Source organism: Danio rerio, chromosome 24 (assembly GCF_049306965.1).
Source record: "Danio rerio strain Tuebingen ecotype United States chromosome 24, GRCz12tu, whole genome shotgun sequence".
In the NCBI taxonomy this organism is placed as follows: Eukaryota; Metazoa; Chordata; class Actinopteri; order Cypriniformes; family Danionidae; genus Danio; species Danio rerio.
Genome location: NC_133199.1, coordinates 24904581 through 24921449, shown reverse-complemented (window position 1 = coordinate 24921449; position 16869 = coordinate 24904581). Strand labels below are relative to the sequence as shown.

General features: G+C 39.9%; 1 long non-coding RNA gene across 1 annotated transcript in view; it reads left to right on the top strand.

Annotated features, from left to right (window-relative positions):
* The first annotated feature begins 793 nt into the window (after window positions 1–793).
* Window positions 794–16869, top strand: part of LOC137489235 (uncharacterized) — a 59586-nt gene continuing 43510 nt past the window's right edge. Inside the window, exons 1-2 of the long non-coding RNA XR_011008627.2 lie at window positions 794–2810; window positions 10639–10689. This is a non-coding gene — a long non-coding RNA (uncharacterized lncRNA). The remainder of the gene's footprint in view (window positions 2811–10638; window positions 10690–16869) is intronic.

Sequence of the window (16869 nt, the reverse complement as noted above, 5' to 3'; positions counted from 1 at the left end):
CAATCTGAAATGAACGCCTGGGGTGGATGTTTGGATGGAGGTATAGAGCAAAAAGCTGCAAGTTGTTGGACTTGTTGCTGATCCCTATTTCTGCCTTCTTTCTCTATGTTTGTTTCTCTGCTTTATTGTTCGTTCAAAATAATAATAGTAATAATAATAATAATAATAATAATAATAATTATAATAATAATACCAGTTTAGAGAGCCAAGATTTCCAGTGTTTTCACTGACCATATAATTTGTGTTTTAATGTAAACAGATTTAGATTTCATAGTAAATGATGACATATCAAAAATGTTGACCCTTGTGTGCTTTTAGGGATGTTTTCATCCACTATGATGTAATAATTTGGCCACAACTCTGTGTTTCAGCAAATGGAACAAGTTTTGGTGACAAATCTTATTTTTACATATTTTGGGAGAATGAAAATGTTCAAAAATTCAACAATACACTCTGGGCAAATCTATTACCCTTTTTAAGAGTTCACACTTAGATACAGTTTGACTACTTGTTAGCAAGTTAGCAGGTTTGGCATGCTGTCCCGGGAGAGAACCCTGAGCTCGGAGATAGTTGAGCCCAGGGCTCCCGCCAGGTCCATAGAGCATGTGAGGGGAGTACGAGGTCAGGTGTTCTCGAGAGCTCCCCCCGGCGAAAGAGGAAAGGAGGAGAAGGGGTAGATGGGGTTTTTTTTTGGGAAAACGAAGATAATGGAGTAGTTCTTGGCTAGGTTACTTATAGTGAGTTTGGATCAATCTGATTGGCTAGCTAATGAGTGTGGATGAGTGGCCAGCTGCAGTCAATCATATCACGTGCTACTCTCGAAATTAGTTTATGAAACTTCATTTATTATGGTTGTGGCCCCATTATCTTCCATTATAATGACAATTTTGATTACAAGAGATCATGACACCATATACTGTACACTACCTTATAAAAGTCTTGTCGTTGACTCTAGTTGTAAGTACAACAAATGATAACTTCTGTTGATCATTTGGAAAAGTGGCAAAAGGTAGATTTTTTTCCAATGAATCATCTCTTGAACTGCATCCCAATAATCATAAATACTGCAGAAGACCCGTTGGAACCTGCATGGACCCAAGATTCTCACAGATATCAGTCAAGTTTGATGAAGGAAAAATCATGGTTTGGGGTTCCATTTAGTATGGGGTGTGTGAGAGATCTGCAGAGTGTATGACAACATTAACAGCCTGAGGTATCAAGACATTTGTGCTGTTCCTCATACTTTAGCCACCTCATCAAAGTTCCTGAAAGCAAAGAAGGTCAAGGTGCTGATTGGCCAGCCCAGTCACCAGAATGAATATTTTTTAGCATGTCTGGGGTAAGATGGAGTAGGCTTTGAAGATTAATCAAAATAATCTTGTTGAACTCTTCGAGTCCTGCAATAACTCTTTTATTTTTAAAGATTTTATTATTATTAAATGTTTTTTGCCATTTCAGATTACTTTATTTAAAAGATATTTGAGTCATTGCAGAGATTTATGGATGCAGTCCTCCAAGCTCATGGGAGTTATATACAATATGAATTTTTTTCCACTGCAGCATGACTTCATATACTGTACACTATTTCTGTTAAGTGACAAAACTTTTGTCTAAGCAAAGTCAGAGCTTACTGTCCTAATTAATTAAAAATCAAGGCATGATCTTATTTTATTTAGATAAAATAAGTGTAACCAAGAAGCTTTTGCCTTTCATATAAGACACTTCTGATACCACATGATCAACTATAACTTCCTAAAACTTGGAAAGGCAACAAGACTTTTGTCAGGTAGTGTAATCTCGCTTTCTTGATAGTCACTGGTTTTACCAAATGTTAGAGGTAACAGTTTTAATTTTTACAGTTGAGCTGCTGTGCAAAATCTTGATATGTCTGAGAAAATCTAAATTATCAGCTCAGCTCTCAGAACATAGTAAGTATATTTATGCGCTCACACCATTATCTGCTGTTTTACTCCACAGAACTCAAAAGCAGAACATACAAAAGCCAGAAATTTTTTTGCACAGGCCTATCTAAAGGGCTAATGCTGCCAAAAGATGACCAGCAGTAAAAATGACACGTTTTACCGTTTCCTAAAAAAGCATATACATGCATATTGATTGTTGGTTTTTCTGTCATGGATTTGCAATAAAAAATAGTCAATGGGAGAAAAACAAAAAGAAAACATAATAAATATTTTGTCTGAACTGATATCATCAGAGATAGACTGCCATTCTAGAACAGAAGTAAATTGTTCAATTTTGGTTAAAAATGACAAAAACAAACATTGTTTTTAGTTAAATAACTTGCATTGCGCTAACAAAAAACGGATTGTACTTTTTAATTTCTATGCATTTTGCCAACTAAATGTAAAATGCAATTAACCATCACAAATATTTGATTTTTATTCCATTAAGAAAAAAGTACCAGCTTAAAATGGCATTGAATGTCAGATTGAATGTGCCATATTTGTGATACCTTTTTTGAGTGTTACAGTAAACAAAGCTTCATGTGAAGTGACTGTCTTTTCAGTGTTTTCTAAAGAAACTCCAGTGGTTTCACTCTCCATTTGTTCACTCAGGCGTGGTGACCCTTGGCTGCTGAGACCGGAGCAGATTACTGGAAGATGAATGTTAATATCTGAAAAGGTCTGGAATTCGGGGATTTCTTCACCTGAACAGAAGGGAAGAGAGATTTTCCAGCATCATTAAGGTCTGCAGCAGATCTAGAGCAAGAGTGAGGTGAACAACAGAGACTCAATGACTACAGGGAACAGAGGAAATTAGAGCATCACAGACTGCCTGTCTCTCTATGTGTGCGTACATTTTTCATCTTTTCACTAGTCTATATGAAACTACCATAATAATATATTTTCAGTTTTAAATATCTATCTATCTATCTATCTGTCTGTCTGTCTGTCTGTCTGTCTGTCTGTCTATCTATCTATCATCTGTCTGTACGTCTGTCTGTCGGACTGTTTTACCATATTTCTTTTTTAAATGGATTTGAGTTAATATCTTGTTATGCATTCTTTTAAACATTGTTTGTATACATGATATTATTTTTTTTATTTCAGAATATCAGATTTTAGGGCCAGAGTTTTTGCCCACTAACTTAAAAGGTTTCTATTTTAACCCCTTTTACAATATGTATTGTAAGATAGCTTTTGTTGTCACCAGAATGTGTATGTAAAGATTTAGCTAAAAATACCCATCAGATAATTTATTATAGCCTGCAGAATCTGCCCATTTTGGTTTCTGATGACAGTGTAGCTGTTTTTGTAGCATGTGACTTTAAATCTAAATGAGCTGCTTCTCCCACCATTTCACGTTTTCCTGTTAAAGCAAATAAACAGCACTCAGTGATAGAGACAGACAGAGATGAAGCTGAAATACAGCTCTTTAGTCAAAAATACCAAATAAGTTTATTTCATGCATTTGTGGCGGAGTTTATTCAAGCCCTTCTGAAATGATGAGTCTCACTTACTCAAATGCCACACACACACACACACACACACACACACACACACACACACCTGTATATAGTATATATATATGCACTTTTACTGACACCATGCTGCCAAGGTGAATATAGGGATTAAACTTTACTTTATTTCAAACATGCACTGTTTTAAAAACGTTTTATCTTATAAAACTTCATAGAGAAAAAGAGTTATAACAGATGCTATAATCAAAATTTAATGGCAAAAAGGTTCTGTGGACATGTGTATATATGTTATTATAGAAACATAGCACCACGTCAGGTGGGACAGTTGGCCTCAAGATCACTGGGATTTGGATACTATTCTAACATCAAGAAATTGTAGTTTTTCTCAGTCGCTTTGGTGCGTTTCTTACAACACTAGTGCATTTCTGCACCACAATTTGTGCATTTTTCAAAACAATTAGTACAAACTGCAAAACCTAGTTGATAACCTGCAAAAGCATGTCACATGCTCAAACAGATAGTTCATTCCTTAAAAGCAAGTAATCATGTCAATCAAAGTGTCAGTATCATCAAAATAAAAAGTCCTGACAGCATTGTTTATGAACAAGATCGTCAAATAGCTTTGTCATGTTTTCATTATGACAGTTTACTCTGTACATTTTTTTCAATGCAAAAAAGTCAGATTTTGGTGACACTTCCTGAAAATGCTCAAGACAGCACTATATTCTATTTGCACAGTCATTTGAAAACTACAGAAAAGTTAGACATCACTGCATTTAGTGAGGTATCTGAGTACAGGACACTGAATATGTATGTTTCACATATTTACTGCATATGCTCGTTGCAATTCAAATTTATTCACAGCATTGTGCAGAAGAATAAATTATACACCCTTATTTACAACAAACATAAACTTCCTTAGGGTAGAGCTGTGCACAACTGTAAACTATATTGCAGTACATATTGGAACTAAACCCACAATATACACGGGTCTGTAAATCATTCATGAAATTGTTCAATTTTTAGGACATTTTCAGGAAAATAAAGATATTTTTTTTTAAATAAATTTTGCTAGACAGATTTTGATAACTAGATCAACATTTTTGTTTGTAATGACTAAAGTAATGCAATGAGGACTATTAGTTGTATATGGAATGACTATTCAGCATTTACAAGTTTAGTTAATTTTGACTGACATGACATAAGCAAATGATGTTATAAATAGCAGAGAGTTGTGTGAAAGCAATTGATGCATTTGCAAAAGCATTTGCAATTTGTTAGAAGGAATGAGTAACTGCTATTAGGATGTGTACAAATGACTAATTGTTTTGAGAAATGCATTAACTGTTGTGCAAATGTAAATAGTGTTGTGAGAAATGCACCAAAGCCACTGACAAAAAAACTGTAAATACACCCTTATTTACAACAAGCATAAACTTCCTTTGGGTAGAGCTGTGCACAGCTGTAAACATTATTGCAGTACATAATGGAACTGAACCTACAACACACACAGGTCTTTAAATCATTCATGAAATGGTTCAATTTTTAAGACATTTTCAGGAAAATGAATATTAAATTTTTTAAAATAAATTTTGCTAGACAGATTTTGATAACTAGTTCAACATTTTTGTATGTAATGACTCAAGTAATGAAATGAGGACTATTAGTTTTATATAGAATGACTATTCAGCATTTAAAAGTTTAGTAAATTTTGACTGACATGACATAAGCAAATTATAATGTTAGAAGTAGCAGAGAGTTGTTTGAAAGCAATTGATGCATGTCCAAAAGTATTTGCAATTTGTTGAAAGGAATGAGAAACTGCTACTAGGATGTGTACAAATGACTAATTGTTTTGAGAAATGCATTAGCTGTTGTGCAAATGTAAATAGTGTTGTGAGGAATGCACCAAAGTGACAGAAAAACTGTAAAAAAGTGACTTGTGTTTTTATCACTCCAATGTGACTGTGGACACACTACACCTTACACAGTTTTGTCCAAACAACTTACAAAAGTTCATTTTGTTTTATCATAGGTGCCTTTTAAATTACATTTTAAAAGCTATATTTAGAACAAAATGAGTTTATAATTGTATTTGTTTCGTTTGGCCCTATTTTATGCCATCATGTCACCGACCCTTTAAAATAACATTGTTTGTATTTTGCAGTATCAAAAAATGGTGGATTTTAAAAAGTACCTTAGAGGAAATTAATATTTTAACTAAATATATGTATATATATATATATATATGTATATATATATATATATATATATATATATATATATATATATATATATATATATATATATATATATATATATATATATATATTGTAGCGAGCCATGTAATACCACGTCGCCCTGGGCACAAATCCACACCAGCTGGATCTCCCATCAACCTCGGATCGCTCACAGCTGGACCTCATCAGCCAGGGAGAGATATAAGCCAGCCCCACACAGGAGGAAGTGAGCTTCATTTCAGATGACTCCCTGCGCTAACGCTTGTCTCTCTCTGTCTCTCCCACAGCCAAATCCAGCTCGTGACCGATCCAACACCATCCCTCTCACCAGTCTTCACCTTCTCCCCGGAGCACCTGAGCACGCACCTCTAAGAAGAGCACTCATTCACCCCTTTATCACTTGTAAATAAAAGCACCCTCCGGGGCATTGTTTGTAACTTCATCTACGGTGTTTGTGTTTTCCCTCTGCCTCGCTACAACTGGTGGAGAATGCGGGCATTGCAGAGGGAAAAAATTCAGAAGAAACACTCACCATTAAGTAGAAAATAACCGCTGAATTTTTCTCTGTGTTCGTTACAGACAGGCATCCGCTCTCTCTCTCTCCCACGCTTCCTCTTACTCGGCTGTCAACATCCCGTCGCCATGTCGGTGGAAGAGGTACTGCTCCACCTAGCGGAGATCTCCAGCAAACAGAATTCCATCTCTGAGCAACTTACAGCCAGACAGGATCGACTGGAACAACAGCTCCGCCAGGTGGCCAGACACCATTCGACTCCCGAAGTGAGTGCGCATCATCATCTCACTAAACTCAGCGACCTGGATGATATTGATGCATATTTACATACATTTGAAGTTATTGCCGAGAGAGAAGGATGGCCAAAAGAAAACTGGGCGAGAATGTTGGCTCCGTTTCTCACAGGAGAAGCGCAACGAGCATATTTTTCACTAGAGACACCTAAAAATGAAGATTACAAAGCGTTAAAAAAGGAGATATTAGCCAGAATGGGGCTATCCTCAATCAGCGCAGCCCAACAGTTTTCCCAGTGGTCTTACGACGAGAAACAACCAGTGAGAACGCAAGCAGCTCAACTTTCTCGCCTGGGAAGGCTATGGTTATTGGGAGGAGATCCCTCGGCGGTCCAGGTCGCTGAGAAGGTGATCATCGAGAAGATGATGCGTGCGTTACCCCGACGTTTGCGAACACTCACCAGCATGCGAAATCCTGAGTCACTGGCCACCCTGGTGGAAGCGATCGAGCTGGCTGAAGCTCACATCGCCAGAGATAATGGGGAGAGAGCGGCTCTGCCACCCCGGAGGGTAAGTGCGCCTTGGCGACCGGTGGAGGGCACAGCGCGACCAGGCGGCAGACCAGCGGTCCCCAGCCCGATGGACGAGCCGATGCCCACCGAGCCGACGACGCACTCGACCCCGGCCTGGACAGCAGGGTGCGCGGTTCACCGCAATATCCCTCCCGAAGCTCCCACCCATAAAGTCCAACTAGAGGGAAAAACACAAACGGCCACCTTAGACACAGGAAGCGCCATCACTCTGGTTCACCCGAAGACTTTGAAGTACCGCCAAGAAAGTAAAAGCCTTATTCCAATCACGTGTGTACATGGTGATACCCGCCACGTACCCGCCCGAAGAGTGACCATCGCGGCGAAACCAGGCAGCTGGCGCATCGAAGTCGGGGTTGTTCCAGATCTTCCTGTGCCCCTCCTACTGGGTAGAGACTGGCCGGGGTTCGATGAACTCCTCACTCACCACCACGCTCTATCGGCTCGTTCAAAGAAGAAGAACAAGTCACGGGCTCATCGGGACCGCAAACCAGCGCTGATGACCACCGAGAGCGACAGAGGGGGTGAGTCATCAATATCTGCTAATTTATACTTTGATCTATTTCAGCAGATAACCGCAGGAGGTGATTTTGGCAGAGCACAGAGGGAAGATGAAACGCTCAAACACTGTTGGCCACAAGTACGGATCATCGACGGTAATGAGCGACTTCCCAGCCCTCACCCCCTCCCACATTTCATTGTGGAAAATGGTCTGCTGTACTGTGTCGCAGAGAGGCGGGGGGAAAAGAAGACACTACTGGTCGTTCCGAGGACCAAGAGGGAGACGGTCTTGGAACTGGCACATACCCACCCGATGGCTGGACATCTGGGAGCGGCCAACACGGTGAAAAGGATCCGCGATCGTTTCCATTGGCCGGGGCTAGACGGGGAAGTAAAGAGGTATTGCCAGGCATGTGACATCTGCCAGAGAACGTCTCCCCAACGACCACCCCCCAGCCCTCTAATACCACTACCCATCATCGATGTGCCCTTCACCCGAATTGGTATGGACTTGGTAGGGCCTTTGCCGAAGTCGGCCCGGGGACATGAGCACATCCTTGTTATCCTCGATTATGCCACCAGATACCCTGAAGCGATTCCCCTGAGGAAAGCCACGTCATCGGCCATCGCGAAGGAGCTGTTTCTGCTATGCAGTCGAGTGGGAATCCCAACGGAGATACTGACCGACCAGGGCACCCCCTTCATGTCCCGGTTGATGGCAGACCTCTGTCACCTACTCAAGGTAAAACAGCTAAAAACCTCTGTATATCATCCACAGACGGACGGCCTTGTCGAGCGCTTTAACAAGACTCTGAAGCAGATGCTCCGACGGGTGGTGGCAGAGGACGGGCGCGACTGGGACCTCATGATCCCGTACGTGTTATTCGGTATCAGGGAAGTCCCCCAGGCCTCCACAGGATTTACCCCCTTCGAACTGCTGTTTGGCCGCCAACCCCGAGGCCTATTGGATGTGGCTCGTCAAGCCTGGGAACAGGAACCAGCCCCCCAGCGGTCGGTGATTGAACACGTACGGGACATGAGAGAACGCATCGACAAAATCATGCCCATCGTCAAACAACACCTGACCGAAGCCCAGCGCGCCCAGCAGAGATTGTATAACCGGCCCGCCCAACCCAGAGAGTTCCACCCAGGGGACAAGGTGATGATACTCATACCTACCACAACGTCGAAGTTCCTCGCATCCTGGAAGGGACCATACACCGTGGTAGAAAGGGTAGGGCCGGTAAATTATCGAGTCCGTCAGCCGGGACGAAGACGGGAAGAACAACTTTACCACGTTAATCTCATGAAGAAGTGGGTTGCAGCTCCAGGTCATCTCGTTGCCTTCGCTGAAGAAACTCTTCCCGTTGTCCACATTGGTGAGCAACTCTCACCAAACCAGAAGGCGGAGCTGCAAGCCTTGGTTGGTCAGTTCAAGGATGTGTTCTCGGAGAAACCGGGCCGAACCTCCATCATCCAACACAACATTATCACCCCCCCTGGCACCATCGTCCGGCAAAGGCCTTATCGAGTTCCAGAGGCTCGCAGGCTGGCTATCGACGAGGAAATCCAGAAGATGAGAAGGTTAGGCATCATCGAACCATCCCGTAGCCCGTGGTCCAGCCCAATAGTGATGGTCCCCAAACCCGATGGCACCCTCCGTTTCTGCAACGACTTCAGGAAACTCAACGAGATCTCCAAGTTCGACGGATACCCCATGCCTCGGGTGGACGAGCTGCTGGATAGGCTGGGTGGAGCCCGATTTATCTCCACCATCGACCTCACCAAAGGCTACTGGCAGTTACCACTCAGTGAAGACGCCAAGGAGAAAACCGCCTTCTCCACACCCGGTGGGCACTGGCAATACCGGGTTCTTCCCTTCGGGCTCCACGGGGCCCCAGCCACATTCCAAAGAATGATGGACATCCTGCTGAGGCCCCACCAGCCATATGCAGCAGCCTACCTGGACGACCTCATCGTCCACTCTGAGTCATGGGAAGAACACCTATCCCGGTTACGGAGGGTGCTCTTAGATCTTCGACGGGCTGGGCTCACAGCTAATCCCAAGAAATGCCACCTGGGTCTAGCCGAAGCCAGATACCTCGGCTTCCACATTGGACGAGGTCTCATACAGCCACAGCAAAACAAGGTCAAGGCACTACAGGAAACTCCACAACCCACCACAAAGACCCAGGTACGTGCATTTCTGGGGTTAGCGGGCTACTATAGATGTTTCATACCTAACTTCTCATCCATAGCCAGCCCTTTGACAGACCTGACCAGAAAGGGGCAGCCGGAGAGGATAAGATGGACCAAGGAAGCCGACGACGCATTCCGAGCCCTAAAGAAGTCCCTCACGTCCTCACCGGTACTGCACGCACCTGACTTCGGCTGCCCCTTCATTCTACAGACGGATGCTTCCGACTCGGGCCTGGGCGCGGTCCTCTCCCAGGTCCACGGCGATGAAGAACATCCTATAATGTACGTGAGTCGGAAGCTGACCCCCGCAGAGACCCGCTACGCAACGGTGGAGAAGGAGGCCCTGGCGATCAAGTGGGCAATCCTGGAGCTAAGGTACTATCTCCTTGGCAGGAAATTCACTCTGGTGACCGACCACGCCCCGCTACAATGGATGGCTACAGCGAAGAACAACAACGCTCGGGTCACCAGGTGGTTCCTGTCGCTCCAGGATTTCAACTTCGACGTTCAACATCGAGCCGGGGCCTCCCACGGAAACGCAGACGGACTCTCACGGCTCTGGTCAGGATGGGCAGGTCTGTCGAAACATTCTACCCCCCCTCTCAATACACTACTCTTCCTTCGCAGGACACCGATATATATATATTTTATTTTTTTTTTTATTTTGCAGGGTATATAATTGGTTGGTTTTTTTATTCATTAATATCAATGGATAGCTTTCGCCAATGAAAATTATAACAATCTTTCACAATTTCTGCACTTTTAAAATGCTTTGATAAGTTTACAGATCTGATTATAGGAGAAATAGGAAAGTTAGCTTTACATCAGTACACTTTCACTACATCTCAACAGTAAAAAAAAAAAAAAAGAATCTCCTTAAATTACAATGCATAATCTTTTTTTGTTATTGTTTGTTCAGCAGGTAATGCATAACAAGAATGAACCAACTCTGGCTGCATAGAAACTGCAGGTCAGTATATTTGATTATATTACCTGATGCATTGAATTATTGCAGATTGTGATCAAATCTGCGGATCAGTTGATTAAGCTGCAAATCCTTCTTGTCCTTATCTACTTCTGTTAAAAAGCTCATAGATAGAGATAGTGTGAAAGAAAGATAAAGCACATTTCATCAATGTAGCCTACATCTAAAACTGACTTTTTATTTCTCTAAACTAGCAGTGCCCTGTAAACCACGTCACTTAACCAAACAAATATATGGCCACAGATGGGTCCAAATTCAGTGTCTAGACAGGCTAAACTTAAAGGTTTTTTTCCAGCAGGTTTATACGGCGTAGAAACAAAAGGCTGCATATGAAGTCGATTTTTTTTATATTGCCATTTAAAAATGTATGCAATATCAGTCTGGAGAGCCTGAAGAAACCAAAGCGTATGAAACCCTTTGACCTCCTCAAATAACTAGCAACTGCTGATTCAGAGCTGTGATGCGGTGCATGAATATTTATCCAGACAGACAAGCAAATCCAGCGGCTTTACATTGTGAGCCAAAGTGAATTTCATTGTACAATTCCAGCCAAAGGTTTGGAGACAACTACTCAGTCATTTTTAGCACTTTTCCACTTTTTACTAAAATAGGAAAATAATTAGAAGCTCTGCAACTCAAATATTATGTAGAAGATTATAAGGAAAATCTTAAAATGAATATATAAATAGTTTATTTCTTATTTAAAAAATGTTTAAAGTAAAAATTATTTCATTTGTAATGAGTAAATAATCATATTGCACATTCACAGTAAAATAATAATAATGTTTGTAATATTTTATCACACTTGAATTATTATAATTTTATTTTTTTAAATAAATTACACCACTACACGTATTCACAATTTTATATTACAAATTTTTATAACATTCTGCTTTATTTCATGTTTTGTTATGAATATTTGCAATACAGGATAGTTATTTACTTGCTGTCATGTGACTTAAATGCAATCTATGCTTCTGAATTTGTAGACAAATTAAACCCCCCTAATTAACGCTTGATCCCCACTGAAGGATGTCAAAACAAGATGGGGGGTCAGCCCTTTAATACTGAGAAATAGTTTGCTCTGATCTGTTTTTTAAATAATAATATTAATTATAAAACAATTTATAATGTAAATACACAATTGAGCAGCTCTATAACAGTTCATACCATTGTGAATGCATATACGTGCCAATCAGTCTATACAGGAAAATATTTATTCAACAGTTGAAAACTGCAGGTATAAACCATCGATAGACATCGTAAGTGTTCAAAAGACTCTTTTCTCATAAAACAAGTTAGCAGCAAAAGACCACACCGGGTGCCACTACAGCTAAGAACAGGAAACCTTGGACAATAGAAGATTGGAAAAATGTTGCCTGGTTTGATGAGTCTCGATTTCTGCTGCGACATTCGGATAGGGTCCGAATTTGGCGTCAACAACATGAAAGCCTGGATCCATCCTGCCTTGAATTAATGGTTCAGGCGGGTGGTGGTGGTGTAATGTGGGGGATATTTTCTTGCCGCACTTTGGGCGCATTAGTACCAATTAAGCATTATGTCAATGCCACAGCCTACCTACAGTATTTTTGCTGACCATGTCCATCCCTTTATGACCACAGTGTGCTCATCTTCTGATGGCTGCTTGCAGCAGAATAGCGTGCCATGTCATAAAGCGTGAATCATTTCAGACTGGTTTCTTGAACATGTAAATGAGTTCACTGTACTCAAATGACCTCCACAGTCACCAGAGATCAATCCAATAGAGCACCTTTGGGATGTGGTGGAACGGGAGATTCACATCATGGATGTGCAGTCAACAAATCTGCAGCAATTGTGTCATGCTATAATGTCAATATGGATTAAAATCTCTGCGGAATATTTCTAGTATCTTGTTGAATCTATGCCACAAAGGATTAAGGCAGTTATGAAGCAAAAAGGGGGTTCAACCTGGTACTAGTAAGGTGTACCTAATAAAGTATAGAAATTAGATGTAAATTAAATAAATACATGAATTTTATTCACTGAAATGATAAACAAACTAACATCACGGAAAAGGTTGACCTAATTCCAAGTAATTCCCCTAATTCCTCCAAGTGACTGAATTTGCAATCACTAACAAACTACAATTTGTGAATAATCTATCCTGCTGTGACTTCATATTCTATAATTCTATAATATGTTTGCTCATGCTTTTGAATGGTAAAGTATGCCATAGTGGTGTAAAGGATGCTAGAAAACTCTTCCTGTCAAAGCAATGACAGACTCATCATGGAGTGATGAACGAGGGAGTAATTAACTCAGCATTATAAAAACTTTGAACGTGACTGCAGGGTAATTACTTGACTTATGGATTCGCTCTGTTCCCTGAAAAGAATGAGGGTGTTTTGTTGACATGAGATAGGTGAGAAAATTATAGTGCCAACACATTGTTAGAATTACCCGAAGATGCGTTTGCTGCCACATTCATATGCAAACGCATTTCCCCCGTTTGGTTCTTACGCGCATTCACACTGTGACCTGTGCCCTATATTCATGAGGTGAGATGAAATGACAGAATGAGGGTTAGTGTAATAAGGACTAGTGGTGAAGAATGTGCCACTATTAACAGTGCACCTTTATGAGTTTTCTTATGGAAATATTAAAAAGGCTGACTTGAAATACACCTGCCTCAGACAATGAGTAATTTGACATGCATGAGAAGAGGAAAAAATGAAAAAGGGTTGCTATAATAATACTCTAAGGCTGGTAGTTAAAATCCTTCATTCATACATTTTTTCTGCCAACTTATCCAGCATATGTTTTAAGCAGCGGATGCCCTTCCAGCTGTAACCTAACACTGGGAAACACTCATTCACACACATTCACTACGGCCAATTTAGCTTATTCAATTCCCAGGTTTTTGGACTTGAGGGAAAACCAGAGCACAAGGAGAAAACCCACTCGAACACGGGGAAAACATGCAAACTCCACACAGAAATGCCATCTGATATTTAAAATCAGAAAAGATTTAAATAAATCAGTATCTGCTTTTGCAGACTGTGGTGATGGTTCCAGAAAGAAAGAAACTGGACATATTACACTAATCATTCTTGACTCAAAACTCTCAGAAACATTTGCCTTGTTGCTAGGAGATTAACAAATGAAAGCAATGTGTTCCAAAAACCAGCTCAGAATACGAAACGTGAATCATAATCTGTAGATTAAAGAAATCATTGTTTATGCAAATCATGTACCATGATGTTTTTAAGTAAAGTCAGTTCTGAAGGTACAAAAAACTTGGCTCTTTTAGCAGCTACCACCACAATGTAAGTTGAATCAGAAATGTATTGCCTGGAGTCAGGAACCTGCTGCTTATGTTACATTAATAAGGTTAAAAATACATAAATTCTATAGCAGTTTTAAGCCTGGCTCACATTGTACGATTTTGGTTATGATTTAAAGAGTTCAGATGCAAAAACCTCTAAATTCCAGCAAAAATTGTCTTCTAATATTTGCATTTTTCTCATACTGTTGTGTTTCAGGTTCAGTAATTTCACTTGTATATTGATGAATGGGGTATTTCCATTGCCTGTAAAGTGGAAAACCAGAATATAAACATAGGAGGTGGAGAAAAAAAGCTTGTTTTTGAAAGAAATCTCATGTGGCATTCAGAGGTTTTTGGGGCATTCAGAGAAATTTTGCATCTAAACTCTTCACTTGGTTATCTGAGAGAAATTTTGGAAATACTAAAAGATTCCTATAATTCTTGGCTAAAATCTGTTATCCTTGATTGTTAGTTTAATATGTTTATCGGCAGATGATTATTGGTCATTGTGAACAATTTTTTCCTCAGATGAAGTTTGCCAGTGTTAGCAGTATTCAGACACTTTCCTGTATTGTAACGTCTCTTACGACAATCATTAAACCAAAAATCTGGAAATCTGGAATAACTGGAGAGCGAAACCTAAAAACACAGTTAGCATGACATCTTCAAAACATTTAACACATGTCTGATGTGCTGTAGAAGACAACCAGTGGGAATAAGATAAGTCACCCAATTATAGAAAGACAAAAGCACAGCTGAAATCCTGGCTCTCCCCTATAGCCGCAGTGAAAGCTTTTGCACACAAAACGCCTGAATTTTAAGTAGCCTATATACATATGACTAAACGAGTATGTGAACCCTGGTTGGTCCACAGGAAATATTAAAATCTCTTTGTTTTTCTGTTTGTTTGTTTTTTCAGTGCATGTCATGAGTAAAATTAATGCTAGTGATTGTTCATGTTTGCTGTGAGCTATTATTTCAGAACATGGGCTACCGAATGTGCCACTGATGATGCCAAACTCCAGACAACCTAGATATGTACACAGATGAGCCAAATATTATAACTTTCTGCATATATACTATATGAGCTTAATCTTCTGTGTACTGCCATAACAGCTCTGCTCCACTGATGCATGGATTCATCAACACCCCTGAAGATGCCTTTTGGAAACAGGCACCAAAACATTTACTGATCATTCAAGCCACTGTAGAATAATCTTGCCTGCTCAGCACATTCGACAGTTGGATTGAGATGGATTGAGGAAACTAGAGGCTAGGGTAACATATAAAAATTGAACTCTTTAAAATGTTCTTCAAACAGTTCTCTGTAATGTGTTCAATTTGGCAGGGTAATGCCGTTGTAATGAAAACAAAGCCTTGCCCTGCAATAGAATTTATGTAGCACAGGTCAAGCTCATGTATAGCCTGAAGAATAATGCAGTTATTACTGAGGGTGAAACCTTCTCAAACACATTCACCAACAAACCTGTGCATAGGGCCTTGTATTCCAAGCAATGCCAGGCATTTAGTATGGGCATCATCAGGTACTCCGATTTGTCTGTATCTATGCAGCTATATGATATCCCCCCTAAAACAGCAGAGTAATGCCGAGTTCAGACTGCATGATTTTAAAGTAATTGTGTCACTGATGTTTTCACACTGCATGATTATCTGGACTAGCGTTTTGTCGCTGCTTTGTTTACACTGTAAGATGGATTGACAGAGGGTTTCACACTGCATGACTTCACAATAGGAAGAATCAATGACAACTTCGTCCAAAGTTACGTCTCACAGCCAAAAACACGTATATCTTTTGTTTTTAACTACATAATGAGAAAGAAGCCTTTAATGGGGTAGAAAATGTACATATTTACACATATGATTTCTTCGCTTTACAAGTAACTTTTATTCTAAATTGTGGACCTTATGGACTTTATGGTGCAGATACAACAACCTGGAGCTGAACACATTCGAAACAGTGGAGATGACAGTGGACTTTAGAAGAACCCCCCCCCCCCCCCCATTTTTACTTTGTGTTATCACTTGTCACTTTATGTACACTGGAAGCTTCTGTAGCCAAAACAAATTTCTTGTGTGTGTGAAGCACACTTGGCAATAAGACGATTGATTCTGATTCTGATTATTTTCAAAACAAACAATCCCCAATAAGTGTAAAGCATCAAAGTGGCCCATAGTGAAATGAATTTGAACACTAATTTGGCTACATTGTTATTATTATCATTGTTGTTGTTGTCATTATTATTAATATATTATTATTATTATTATTATGTTTTAATTTTTTATCATTTAAATGGCCAAATTCTGAGAGAAGTTAAATGTGTTTTGGGCCAGTTTGCATTAATTATTATTTAATAATAAATGACAATAGGTCACAGACCTTAACAGATCATTTTTTAATCTAATCATAAATGTTGTTATAAATTAGTATTTTAAAAATAAGTTACAATTATTACTATTTTTTTTTATTGTAAATCTTTAGGAAATATTTTTGGTACTCAAAAAGTGTGGTTATGATGACCATGCGACAAACTAATCCAGCTCTAAATGTCACTAAAATGCAGTATTTAAATATCATTATTAAATAGAAAATAAGGCGTATAACTGCAAAAAGGTGCACTTCTTGAGAAAAGTGAAGCACCCTTTTCACCCGGTTGGCAACAGGCCTGTAATATGTGGCTTTTAAAAATATATATATCTACAATATTTGCTTTTCCTGCATCTTGTAATAATGTGTTGGCTCACCACAGTACACACTGTGTATAGAAATACAATTGCATTTGAGTACTATGCAAATAAACTGTTACAGTCAGTGGTCTTTCTTCACTTACTACACCCCT